The sequence below is a fragment of the Anolis carolinensis genome, chromosome 3 (assembly GCF_035594765.1).
Source record: "Anolis carolinensis isolate JA03-04 chromosome 3, rAnoCar3.1.pri, whole genome shotgun sequence".
In the NCBI taxonomy this organism is placed as follows: domain Eukaryota; kingdom Metazoa; phylum Chordata; class Lepidosauria; order Squamata; family Dactyloidae; genus Anolis; species Anolis carolinensis.
Genome location: NC_085843.1, coordinates 46,749,470 through 46,763,246, shown reverse-complemented (window position 1 = coordinate 46,763,246; position 13,777 = coordinate 46,749,470).

Genomic DNA, 13,777 nt, shown 5'->3' with positions numbered 1-13,777 from the left:
GTCCATCAACATCTTGCGGACTGTATGAGTTTGAACTCAGATATCTCCCCTTCCCATCAAAACATGCTAAGAAACACTGTGCTAGATTCACCTTAGAATTTCCATAAATCAGAAATAGATTTTATATTGTTTTAATTTCAACTTAGTAATATTTTAACTATATGTTTTATTGTAATTTTATGCCTTTCGTAAGCCTCCTTGAATTCTAATAGGGGAAGAAAGATGGGATATAAATGAGGAGTTTGGTAAGTGTGGAGCTTAGAACAAAAAGTCAAATCTAGCAGAATTAATGGCATACCACTCCTTTAATGTCTTTCATTAAAAATCTTTCAGACAAAAAAAATCTTATAAATAAGTCTTAATTTTAAAGAAGTAATGTTGACATTGACTCCCAGGTTAGTAGTTTCTGATCATGCCATCCACTTCAGGTAAGCCTATTTCCCCCATAAGATCCAACAAAAAAGCTTTCTGAGATGAATTTATTCCTTTGCATTCTTGCACCAGTCAATTTTTCAAAGCCAGGATTCGTTCATTCAAAATGAATGAATGCAGATTTCACTTTATTTCATTAGCTTCACAATACAAGGTTAAGTAATCAGGTAAGTAGGGTTCAGTGAGCAATGGGGTTGTTAGATATATGAACTTTTAAACCAGAGATGCCACAAATTGAATTTGGGATCCCTGGCTGCTGCCATGCTGCCACTCTAATATGTAGTTTACCACTGATCCTTTACAGGCTATACTTCTTGATTGTCAGTGAGCAGATAGATAGAATTCAGTTGCATGGGGAAATGCTCAAATACCCAAAGCTGAATTTCTGCACCTTTTATCCACTGCTTGATTTTTGTAGCTATCCACCTATTGCTGAATTTGTATAGAAACTGAACTAAATCACTCACTCTTAACTTTTAGTACACAAAGTGTTTGAAGCGTGCATGAAGTGTACATATTGGTGGGAATGGAAAGAAAAGAGAGATGCAAATTAGGGACAACCTGGAATGATAAGGTTATAAAATTTGATGCTATGCTTTGGGGCAGTGATTTCCAGTCTGGGATTTCCCCCATTCCCAAGCAGCAATATTATTATAAGATTTGCAGCCCACCTAGGGAAAAAAAGTCAGGTTGGAGGTGAGTGACTTCAAAAAGACAAAAGAGAGAGAGGGGGGGACAATAGTAAAATATGTTCCTATAAAGTCAATAAGAACAACCTATGCCTTTCTCTATAAAATCTAAGGTTTGACCCGATGTTGGAGTTTTCTTCAGTCAGTTAACCAATTGTAGCAAAATTAATTAAATTATTTAAGTTGTCAGCATTTATTAGATTGATTTTTCTCACCAATTTTCTAATATTTCTTATTAGCAGTATTCAAATATTATGTCTGATCTTGGCTTCTAAGCCTGAAAAGGTAATATTATTTTTGGTACCTCAGTTCATTTCATTGCCTGATGGAATTAGAATGATTGTGAGAATTTCACCTAATATAATAAAGGGTCTCTGCATATAATACCTCCCATTTTGCATTAAAATATTTCTTTGGTGTACCTTTACTAATGTGAAACATTAAGTACTTTGTGTTTGTGCATATGTATTTAATTTTGCACTCTGCTTATTCATTTCCCCCCTTTAAATCCACACTTAGCTGCCATTCTACATCATGAAATTGGCATAGTTTGTCCCTACTGTAATTTTCATATGCACACCATATTATTTTCTCTGAACAAGTGGCATATGGAAAAACTTCTTTTTAAAAGTACAGATGCAGTATTTCTCATCCAAAATTATTGGGAGAAGAGGTGTTTTCGATTTTGGATTTTTTTTTAAAGATTTTGGAATGTATATATATATACACACTTATATAATGAAATATCTATGAGATGGGACACAGGTCTAAACATAAAATTCACTCATGTTTCATATGCATCTTATAACAATTGCCTGAAAATAATTGTATGGACAATATTTTAATAGTTTTGTGCATTAATCAAATTTTGTATACACTGAACCATCATAATGCAAAAATATCACTATCTCAGCTGCTGTGGGAATAATTTTGGATTTTAGTATATTACAGATTTCAAAATTCTAGATAAGGGATGTTCAACTTGAAATTCTTTGCTGAGCATGTCTATAGACATGAAAATAGAAGAAAAAATACATCAATATATATAAAAAAGAGAAGAAGGGAAAAGAACATAGAAAGAGAAAAAGAGAAAATATGTAGTCACTCTTTCTCCATGCATTTTTACAGTGACTAGCAACTTTGTTTACAATGGTTTCTTCTTCTTCTTCTTCTTCTTCTTCTTCTTCTTCAGCAGCAGCATTTGTCCCGCTTGATAGCGGAATGCATTTTACTGGTTTGTTGGCACCATTTCACCAAGTTGTGTGCCTGACCAGGGTGTATGTCAGAAGTCTTGAGGTCATTATGTCATTGTGCAACATGTCCAGCCAATGTTGCTTCAGTCATCGCTTTGGCCTCTTGCCATGCACTTCTAAATGAAAGCAGTCTTGCCAATGGACTCATCTTCACCTTGGAGACTATGCCCGTACCATCTGAAGCGTGGTTCTTGTTGTTTGTCAGCAATTGGAGCAATGCTAAAGTGTTGCCGGATGTCAAGGCATGTGATGCCAGCTGTAAATTGCAGCATTCTCATCTCCATAACACTGAGGCGGCGTTCCGCTTCCTTTAATACCGGCCAACATTTCACTCCATATATTGTGGCAGGCCTTATGACAGTTTGATAGATTTTTGATTTTAGGTGATCCGACATCTTCTTGTCACAAAGTACACTTGCTACCGAGTGCAATTTCATTCAACCTGTGTTAGTCTGTGCGATGACTTCGTCAAAAACATTGCCATCAGAAGTTATCATTTATTCAAGATACTTGAAGGTGTTAACTTTTGGGAAATCCACCCTGTCCACCTGGATGCTACCAGTCTCCTCCTTGTTGGTTTTCATGTACTCTGTCTTTTTGATGTTGAGGTGAAGGCTAATTTGCTCCAGCCAGTCACACCATGCTTGCACTTGTCATTCAAGTTCTTCCTTTTCCTCAGAAGCAAGCATTGCATTGTCAGCATACAACAAAGTTCAAGGTGCCGGTTTCTGCATATATCTAGTAGCTGCATCCATTACAACAAAGGAGGGGAGAGAGGGCTGAGCCCTGATGCACACCAATGGTGATGGGGAACTCCAACGATGTGCCAACAGCAATGTGCACCCTGCTTTTTGGAGCACTGTACAGAATCCAGATCCAGTTAACCAGTTCTTTAGGAACAGCATATTGTCATAGTGAGTACCAAATAACTTCATGAGGGACACAATTAAATGCTTTCTCCAAATCAAGGAATGAGACATGAGGTGGCTTTTGTTTCTCACGGTGTTTCTCAAGCAAGAATTGAGTGGTGTGAATTGCATTGATGGTACTGCAGCTGGAGATGAAACCACATTGGTTGGTAGTAAGATGGATAATTTCTTGAATTCTGTAGTTGATGACACATTAAAAATTTTTTATAGTGCATGAAGCCAGATAAAGTGACCAGACCTGATGATTTAGTGGCAGAGCTGTGGAAATTGAGACACTGGGATCCTGCTGGCTGGCTGACACAATTGTTCAATCAGATTACACCAAGAAAGACACCTGTGGATTAGCAGCAAAGCATGACTATACCAATCTGGAAGAAGAAAGGCAGCCCTGCAGACTGTACAAATTACTGGCTGATCCACCTGCTTGTTTGCAATGGTTTAAAGTCATAATATATAAAATCCTCCTTCTCCAATTAAAACTTACATTTTTTCCTGCTAAACTAAATCTACAATGATCAAAATCCACAGTTATCATGTTATTGTCTTTTCTCTTTATAAATACAATCACAGGTTTCTAATGTTTCAAAAATGTCATTAATGACCTTTTTCTGATCCAATTCGAATGATTTCAGCTAAATCATCCAAATTTAACAGCCAGTCTTCTTTTGCTGGTATTGTTGTGCTCCTCCATTTCTCTGCACACAATATTTTAACCCCAGTAATCATATATTTTTCTATATTGTAGCAGTTTTCCATATTTCGTCTCCAGCTGATCATCCATCAATCTTAATAAGAACATTTCAGGTTTTAATTGTGCATTGATTTTCAAAACCTTTTGTACTGAGCCTTGCATTTGACTCCAAAATTTCTTAGCTTTGTCATATCTCCACCACAAGTCATACTTTCAACAAACATTAGATGCAATTTTAAACATTGCAGATAATTTCTCTGGAGTGACATACTATCAATAAAACATTTAATTAAAATTATTTCAAATCATAACATAATAAAATAGCAATATCCTTGATCCTATTATTTCCTACTCTTTCATTTGTTACATCGAAAATTCAGAGCCCATTTTATCATACAATATTTTACTTGTACTTCTTTCACCATTATTGACAGAAGTTTATATATTTTCTAATTAGGTATTCCTCATCAATACATGTAGCTCGAATTCAGATATACCTTTTTATCCATCTTAAATGTTTTAAATATTTGTCTATAACAGTACTGTTGAAAGCTATAGTCTCTGACAACAATTTCTCATTCAATTTAATTCTATATTCTTCTTGTTCAGATTCCAGATATCAATTTTCTTTGACTGTTTCCTTTTTTTTTTTTTTTTTTTTTTTTGTAAAACCCACAAAGTCATCTTAGGGGGTAGCCCTGTCTTGGATTTATTCCAGATTTTTAACAAGATATGCCTCACAAAGAGATAATTAAAAATTTCATTCACTAACTTTATCATAACAGAAATATCCATGCCACCCAAACTTCGAGTCATGCCCTTCTTAGTCCAATAATCTATTATTGCTGAGCACAATCCATTCTTTTAATTATACCAAACAACATGTGAAAAAATACATCTTCAAATTAGAAAGGCTCCCATGTCCTCCTTTGAATATAAAAGAAACACAACTTTATTCAGTGTAAAATTTAAACCACAAGGCACAGATTTTGAAAATATTTCTCTTAAGTTTATTATCAAAATGGCTTCATCAAATGAACACTATCATGAATTTTGTGGGGAAAGAATGACAGTTCCCCTGTAAGAAAACTATCACCAGACATACTAATATTTAAAGCTATTAAATTCACCCAGGTAGAGCTGAGACTAATTTTAATGGTGTGTGTAAATTACTTGGGAGAAAAAGCATATTTTGTAATGATTATTGAAGATTGCATGCCATGGCATTATTTCATTATTAAAGAAGTATTAACAATTTATTAGTCTTGAATAGAAGTACCAAACCTCTTTACTACCAACTGAAATTGAGGGCTCTGAAATATTGTCTCAGGCAATGTTAGGAACCAATTAAAAGCATGCATGGATGGAAGAATATAAATGAGAAGGCAAATACTATGGCATCCAACTTGATAGTAACAATTGGTGATATGAAGCGTTGAATGAAGTACTGTGTAGGGACTATCAGCAATCCACAATAATAACAACAGAGGGGATGGGACTCCATGTATGTGAGAAAGTTTCTCCTTCCATCAGTCTCTGGGCTGTTGAGAACACTTTTTTCATGATCCACCACCACCTGTTAGATCATTTATACCATTATCAGCAAATACAAACTGAATACAAACTTTTGCATTGGAATAACATTTTAGAACTTTTGGAAATAGAGTTTAGACATGCAAAAAAGGAAAAAAAAGAAAAAAAAGATGCAGACTTTGGGCTCTTTCTGTTGCATAATTAAAGCAATATGATTAACTACTATGTCATTGTATCTGGAGATTGACTGTTTAAAGAGTGGTATTTAGAATTCTCAATCAGAGAGGTTTAGTGCCTCAACATCCCAGGATTCGATCAGATGCAGTCATGTCCCTTAAAGTGGAATTTAGTGCTTTAATTTGACAAAGTGAAATGGCCCAAAGTTACCAAGGAAAAGGAAATACAGAAACCTAAAAGTTCTATGTGTGATTTTCAGTGTATCACTCTCTATTAAAGTAAATATATGGACACTGAAATAATCTTTTGAGGCAGATGATACAACTCTTATCTGGAGAATAAATGTCTTTTTTGTCCCCTTTTGCAAGTATACTTCTGAATCTCCTTTAAATGTGCACCACTGCTGGTGATCCAATGAATGTTGATCATCTGGATCTAAGCATTACAGTTGCAATTTCATATAATACTCTATACTTTCCTTTGGACAATCAGGAAAGTTAAGTAGCAGCTACCAGATCCAGCTACCTCTTCCTCATTATTGCTGCTTTTCCTGACAGTGCTGCATCCACCAATTAACTCTAGCAGAAGTATAACTGACCAAAAAAAAGAGAGGAAAAAGAACCATAATTGGCTAGGTCTATACAAATCAATGGCTTTTCTTGCAGTTCTTTACATGCCAATGTTCCTTTCCCTGCCATTCTCAGGTATGCTGAAACTTCATTTCACTGGTCTACCAACAGCATTAACCTCTAATATGCTTCCAATGTCAGTTCAAACTATTGGCTTGGACCTATAAAGTCATAAATGACTTGAGGTCAGGACACCTGGCAGATCACCTCCTTCCATATGAGCCTGAAATCTGAGACCTTCAGCAGAGATCCTGCTGCACATTCTATCAGCCAAGATGCTCAGTTCATGGTAATGGGCTGGCTAAGGAAAAACAACATGAAACTGAACCCAGATAAGACAGAGGTGCTTGTCATTAAGAGTCCTAAATTGAGGATGGCGTTGTGTCAACCAGTTCTGGATGACGTTACACTCCTTGAAAGACTGTATTCGCAGCTTGGGAGTGCTCCTGGAACAGTCTCTCCAAATGTCAGCCGAGGTAGATGTGACAGTCATGAGTGCTTACTATCAGTTTTGGCTGATATGTCAGCAGTGCCCCTTCCTAGAATCCGAGGACCTAAAAATAGTAAAACAGGTGCTGGTAACCTCAAGGCTGTACTTCTGCAATGTGCTGTACTTTGGGCTACCTCTGTACCAAGTTTGGAAACTCCAAATAGTGCAAAACGCAGCAGACAGATTGATCACATGAACATCTAGGAGTGAGCATATCTGTTGCACCCCTAGGCTGCATAGGCACCTCAAAACCACACTGGAGCCCCAGAATATAAGCAAACAAGCTGTTTATTGAAGGTTGTAAGTAAGCACAAGCAAATAAAGTTTAGAGTCAATAAAATGGGTTTAAATCCACAAGAGCAATGTACTTGAAAATCTTAAAGCAAGAGTCCAAGAAAGTCACTCAAAGAACATAATCCAAACCAGATATCAAACTCAGTCCCATGAAAGGCATCAAGAATAGTCCAAATATGGTTCAATTCCAAGGCATGGTACAAACTGGAACCACAGAAAACAAGACCAGATTGCAGGATCAATTTCCAAGGTAATCCAAGGTAATAGAAATCCAAACAGCAAAGTTACTGGAATATTCAACTGGATTCAAAGGCAAAACAAGGCTGGAACTTAAAGCAAAATCCATAGCTGAAAGAATATACAGGAACATGGAGCAAATATCTTTCTCTCTTGAATTGCAATGTTGCCACCTCTGCCATGGCAGAGAAGAACCAGGTATTTAAGGAAAACCCAGGGTCTTTCTTTCATGAGAAAACCCTTTATCTCATGAGAAAACTATTCATTAGAGCACTTTAAAAGCAGTCATTTACTTCTACGCAAGCAATCTTGTTCCCTCCTTTGATGAGTTATCCACCCCCTCCTGTCAAACTCATTATCCTCCTCTAAACTAGAATGTCTATCTGACACCTGGAGATCTGGCCTTGACTGCAGGGAGGAATGTGGTTCACAATGCCTGCTTGCAACCATTCGGTCTCTGGTCCAAGAATCCACTGGCACAAACTCTGGCTGCATGTCAGGCCCAAACCCAGAGTCCTCTGGCAAAGCAGGTGCAGGGAGAATTACTGGCTGAATGGGCCCCATCTTAGGCTCAGGCTGAGCTACAACAATATCGCCCCTATACTAAAGTCACTTCACTGGTTGCCAGTGAGTTTCTGGGCAAAGTACAAAGTGTTTTGACCCACATGGTTTGTATAGCCTTCTCCTGTACAATCTGCTCCACACACTCAGGTCCTCTGTGCAGCATCTACTCCAACCAGGCAGAAACCGCTTGGTAATCGTCACTCAGAAGACCTTTTTATTGGCTACACCAGGACTGTGGAATGACCTGCCTGAAGGGCTCTAACAGCTAAATCAGTAATCATAATTTAAGATACAACCGAAGACCCAAATTGACAGGCATTTCATCAGTGGATTTTAATTTGTATTTTAACTCTGTATCTTGTTGTATATGTTGTAATAGTGTTTTATCCGTTATTTTAATGATGTTGTGCCCCGCCTTGAGCTGAAGTGAGAGGCAGTAATAAATTTATTATTAATCAGGCTGCCTCATCTCTTCTGTCAGTCAGACAATATTGCCATAAATATGCATGGTGATTAATCCTTAAAGGAAAAAGTGAGTGCTCTGGCTGTATGGCTTTTAAATGTTGCATTGTTTTTATTGTTCAGTACTGTTTTTACTTGTTTATATGTGTATAATGTAGAGACTGGCATGTTGAAAGATTATAATAAAGGTTATGAATGAGTGAATGAATGAATGAATCAATCAATCAATCAATCAATCAATCAGTCTTTGAAGGGGATGGCAATTTTTACCTTGAGTCCATTTTTGACCCATACCAGCTGTTCCACCACTGGGTAACCTCACCTCCTCCAAATTGTGGCGAGGGAATTGTGTGACTAGTCCTTCACAGAAAAGCTGCTTTGGAATTTCCGAGGGGGAACAGTAGACAGAGAAGATGATACTTCTGGCAATAACTACTTTGTTGCTTCAGTTCCATCAGCCCCCTGCATAATGGGATATCCAGAAGCATAGTTGTAGTATAAAATAAAAAACTGGAATGGTGCAGATGAAGAATTCTGGACAGGGAAAGGGTTAAATACTACTCTCTCACTTTCTGTTTCTCCTTTACAAATTATATTCACTCCTACTGTTTTTCAAAAGCAAAACTATGCCTAAGGTTCCTAGTTCCCTGTCTGCTACTGAATGTGTCAATTATCTCTGAATCAAATTCAAACAGCTAGAATATGTGGCAAGGTGATCTCTGAATATGCCACACAGCAAGTGAGCCCCTTTCCCTTCGAAGCTCCACAGAGTTCAGTCTCAGCAGAGTTCTCCTTTCAGCCTCCCCACTTTTTAAATTGAGTTAGCTTGTGAGGAAGAAGTAGGTTGGAAGAGGAGTATGGTTTTTATAGTGTGCATAATGTTTAAAGCAATTTACTTGACTATAGTACGAATTGTTTTACAAAGAGCAGGGGGAGGCCACAGTAAAATGCTGCAATTGTTCCTTGGAGTGTGTTGCCTTAGGCAAGTGATGGGCTCATTTGAACAAATCTCATATTATTCTAACACACCTTGTCAGGGGTAAATCCAGATTCCTGCTTCTTCCCAATATCTGGTTGGCAAGCAGCAGTCCCATTTGGTATGCTTCTTATTGCCATTTTATGTACATTTGTATTAAGGGGGTAGAATCCTTGAGGAAGACTGAATGGGATAAAATGACAACCACCATGGAATCCATCCCAGGCAACCAATGGAACACATTCCTCTTTATTTTTTTAGATGTTCTCATTTAGTCCAACTATTTTTTTTTAAAAAAGCAATAGTCAACACATGTTTATTACTTCCCTCATCTACAGATAAGAAGAAGGTAAAATGTAATCTGTGGCACACATATGCCACGTACTGTTCTTGTGGCTCCAATACCTACAGACACAACTATGTCTAAATATCACAAAACTCAGGAAAAAAATATAATGGTTTGGCTTTATTTGCCCCTAACATGACTCCAACTGTTCAATTAAATAAATGAGAGATTGAAATGATCCAAAATTAAAACTAAATAAAAAACCCCAAAGCAACAAAAATAAATCTAAAATTGATGTGACACCCTGCCATTTGCACTTGTCTTACATGTGATTAAAAGGATACCTGAAAAGGCCCTCAGATTCATACGGAGACAGATTATTCAATAGGTACCATGGTCATAAGTCATAAACAAATATTCTCTCTGTTCATATAACTCAAATAGTGATGCATAGCAAGGGCATTCCTTACAGTGGTTCTCAACCTTTGGGTCCTCAGATGTTTTGGCCTTCAACTCCCAGAAATCCTAACAGCTGATAAACTGGCTGGGATTTCTGGGAGTTGTAGGCCAAAACACCTGGGGACTCACAGGTTGAGAACCACTGCCTCAGTAGCTCTGTATTTTTCTTCAACCATTCATTTCCCAGGTGCTTTTATCATGCAATTTTATTCTTCACAACACATGTGTATATGTATTATATAGTGGATTGCAAATATGCAGAGTGTTGTCTTCCTGAGCACAGAGTATCTTTTGTTGAGTGGCTGTGATCATGAAAAGTACTTCTGCTTATTAAAATTACTTGCTAACTGTATTCAAATGGCTTCAGTTCACACTAGGCTTTTCTGCGTATGGCTGTGTGCATAAATACACTAGGGAATGACTGAGTGAACAGAAAATACACACATATAGTCATAGCTGCCTAGAAAAATGGTGTGTGTAAATTTTCCTCTATATCTAGTCATACTAGTTGATGACTTCATTTGGATAGTGACTTAGAACCAGGAGTTAAGCATAGGTATTTTGATTGATATGCTTACATCTTTATTTTAATGCATAATGTGTAATGGAATATTATTTATTTATTAACTTTCTTTCTACCCCCCCCCCCCCCCCTTTATCCCTGTGAGGACTCAAGGCAGCTAACAATCTCACACTTCAGTCATAGATTCAAAAGTGCAATACAAAAAAGTAATTTTATAATACAATTTGGATTAAGGTAAAAACAGATTAAAATATAATAAACATAAAATAGCTTTTAAAACTCACAATCCTCACTTCTCCAGAATCCCACCCAACAGCATGCCCCTTATTTTTCCACAAATGCCTGTTGGCAGAAGAAGGTTTTTACCAGCTTACAAAAGGCCAGCAGTGGGAGGGAGTTCCGCAGTCTGGGAGAAGCCACTACAAAGGCCCTCTCCCGTGTTCTCACCAAACATGCTTGAGCAGGTGGTGGGACAGAGAGAAGGCCTTCCCCAGTCAATCATAGATGTCTACCAGGTTCATAGAAAGAGATATGGCCCTTCAGATAGCCTGGCCCCTAGTCATATGTAGGGCAAAACCAGCACTTTGATTTGTGCCCGGAAATATGTTGGCAGTCAGTGGATCTTCTGCAACAGAGGAGTTTTCCGCAACCTATAGCCATCCCCAGTTATCAGTCTGACTTCTGTTTCTTTGGGCCAACTGAAATTTCTTTAGGTCTTTAGGTCCCTCAAATCTAGGAAGGGGTGCAGCTGGCATATCAGCCAAAGCTGGTAGCAAGCATTGCTGACCATCGCATTTACATGGGCTGACATTTGGATTCAGGGACACTCCCAAGTTGTGAATACAATCTTTCAGGGGGAGTGTAACCCCATCCAGAACTGGTTGACACACCTCTACCCCCAGATTAGGACCCTTGATGGCATGCACTTCTGTTGTGTTTGGATTGTTTCAATTTGTTTTTCCTCATTTAGCCCATTACCTCCTCCAGACATTCATTCAGAGGAGACATACTATCCTTAGCTGAGGCTGTTTTTGAAGGCATGGAGAAATATATTTGGGTGCCATCAGCATACTAATAACACCCAGCTCCATGCCTATGGATGATCTCTCTCAGGGATTTCATGTAAATATTAAAAAGCATTGGGGATAGAATGGCACCTTGTGGGATGCCATTCAAAAGCTCATTTTTTTGAGAAGCAGCTATCCCCAAGAATCGACATCTGGAACCTGCCTGAAAGATATGACAGGAACCACTGCAACACAGTATCTTCAATTCCCAACCCCTCAGGCACTCCAGAAAGTTACTATGGTTGACGGTTACTATGGTATCGAAAGCCACTGAAAAATATAGAAGCACCAACAGGAACACTCCCCCCCCCCATCAGTGATAAAACTGAGATCATTCACTAGGGAGACCATAGCAGTCTCAACTCCATATCATATCCTACTCTGAAGCGGATTTGAAATGGATCAAGGAAGTATGTGTCATCCAAGGCTGCCTGGATACCCCCAAAGAAGGAGACTCTACCAAACTCTAAGGTAGCATACTCCAGTGCTTAAAATCAGGAATGTTTAAGTAGAATCTTTTGTCCTATATTTTGAATCCATTGCTCCTTGTCTCTGGAGCATCAGAAAACAAGCAGACCACATCTTCAGTACGATGTTCTTTCAAATATTTAAACATAACTATTCCTTCTCAGCTTTCTCTTTTCCAGGTTTACATTCCCAGGTCTGTTTTATAAAGGTGTTACAATTTTGTTTGCCTCCTCTGGACAGTTCCAGCTTGATAATATCATTCTTCAATTATGATAACCAGAACTGGACACATTATTCCACATGAGGTTTGACCAAAGTAAAATAGGGTGGTACTATATCTTCCCTCAATCTAAACATTACACCAGTTGATTAAGCCTAGAATCATATTGGCTTTTTAGCTGCAACATCACACTTTTGACTTATGTTCAGTTTGTGGTTTCTAAGACCTCTATATCCCTCTCAAATGTACAGCTTGTATAAAGCCAAGTGACACCCTTCCTTATCTGCACATTTCATTTTTTTCTGCCTGTCATACCTTACATTTATCCCTGGTGAAATTAATATTTTTAAATATGGGTTCAGCTCTCTAATCAGTTCTGATTTTGTGCTCTGGGATAATAGCTACTCTTCCTAAATTGGTGAATTTTAAAATTTGATAAATATTCTCTCTATTCCATCATCACTTGGGAGAAAAAGAGGCTGAGAGGGATCATATTAGCCATGTTTAAATATGTCACATTGAGGAGAGGGAAAGTTTGTTTTCTGCTGCTCTGGAGACTAGGGCATGAGCAATGGGTTCAAACTGCAGAAAAAGAGATTCCACTTAAACAAAATCTCCTGACAGTAAGAGCTATTTGGCAATGGAATATGCTGCCTCAGAGTGTGATGGAGTCTCCTTCTTTGGGAGGATTGAAGCAGAGGCTGGATGGCCGTCTGTCAGAAATGCTTTGATTGTGTGTTCCTGCATGGCAGAGCATTCGACTGAATGGCCCTTGGGGTCTCTTCCAACTATATGATTCTATTATTCTAGACCCATGCCAATGGTATTGCAATCACTGTCTAGATCCAGTCGATTGGCTTTAAATGCCTAACAAATGCAAATGAACAAATTTCCATATATCCTCAAAAGGCAGAATAAGTTACTAGGTACTCACAGGTTAAAGGTTAACAAATGGCTAAACAGCTATTTTCTTTTCTTCATTCCCCTTTTTTCTTTTTCTTTTTTAAAGAAAAAGGATATGTTCATTTTACCGTTAAAACCTTAATCTGTTTATTCCCTTTTCACTGGACAAAGTGCTATTTTAATGCTACGCTGCTGCATTTGGCAGACTTACAATTATATCATTAGAGTGGCAGTTCTAAGAAGAACATTAAACTCTTTCAGGTCCTTAGCTCTTCAGTACCCTTCATGCCAGCAGGCAACATTAATTAAATTCTCTGAAGAACACAAGGCCACGGATGCACATCAACCTCTCTGGTTTAACTTGTAATCAGAAATGTGACTGTAGTCCCAGAAAAGTTTTGGGCTCCAGGCTGAGCAAAGAGCTAGAAGCCGTGGATTTCAAAGGGAATGACATGGTAATGATGTTAATTCTCTTCTTGACAGGTTCCTAGCAAG